This window comes from Mus pahari, chromosome 18 (assembly GCF_900095145.1).
Source record: "Mus pahari chromosome 18, PAHARI_EIJ_v1.1, whole genome shotgun sequence".
NCBI classification, from domain to species: Eukaryota; Metazoa; Chordata; class Mammalia; order Rodentia; family Muridae; genus Mus; species Mus pahari.
Window position 1 is genome coordinate 46,678,898 of NC_034607.1, and position 1,111 is coordinate 46,680,008.

The following is a 1,111-nucleotide window of genomic DNA, read 5'->3' on the forward strand; positions in this document are numbered from 1 at the left end:
ACACACACACACACACACACACACACACACACACACACACAGACATACACACAGACATACACACAATAAATAAGTGTAAATAATTTTTTAAAAAAAATGCAGACAGTGACTGAAGAAGGTACCAGTCATCAAATTCTGGTCTTCATGTGCATTTTTTATGTACAAACACATAAATATGTACATTTACTAAAGTCAAAATGATCTCTTATCTATCTATCTATCTGTCTGTCTTTCTGTCTATCTATCTATCTATCTATCTATCTATCTATCTATCTATCTATCTATCTGTCATCTATCTATCATCTATCTTCTATCTATCTGTCATCTATCTATCTATCATCTATCAATCAATCAATCAATCAATCAATTATCTATCATCCATCTACCTATATGCAAACAAATCCATTCACTTGATTCTCTGGAGATCCTTACTGCGGGCTTTTAAAAATATGCAGTAAAAACAAATTTCCACAGATTCATTTTATCCCTCTTGCCCCTAAAGCCGAGACCATCTCAAAACACGGAGTGGGGTGAATATAAAAGCCAGAAATTGAGGCGCCTGGGAAAGAAACAGTGTCTTCCGGACAGGGCAGGATTGCTACACTCATGACGCCAGCTTTGTTGCCTGAACTCGATCAAGGCAGTCAACATTCCAGCATGGAGTGGGGAGGCCTCAGTAGCTCCCTGATCTAGCTGAGGCACTATTGATAATTGATGGCTTCTGGAGGAGGAAGCATCCGTTTTCATGGAGGATGGGGTCCTGGGTAGTCCAACCATGCTCGAGTGCATGGCTCCACATGCATGGACATATGGGAGCACGAACTGAACTCTGAGTTATAAACCAAGGAGAAAAGATGTTCTAAAGTTGGGAAGGGTGGTGGATCGGGGAGGAGTTAGGGATAGAAGCTGGGGAAGAATGTGACGAAAATACATTGTATGTGTTCATGAAATTCTTGAAGAAGCAATGCAGATATTATATTAAAAACCTGTGCTTAATAAGTTCCTGTGCGAAGTGGAGGCTCACAGTCAGCTATTGGATGGAACACAGGGCCCCCAATGGAGGAGCTAGAGAAAGTACCCAAGGAGCTGAAGGGGGATGCAACCCTGTAGG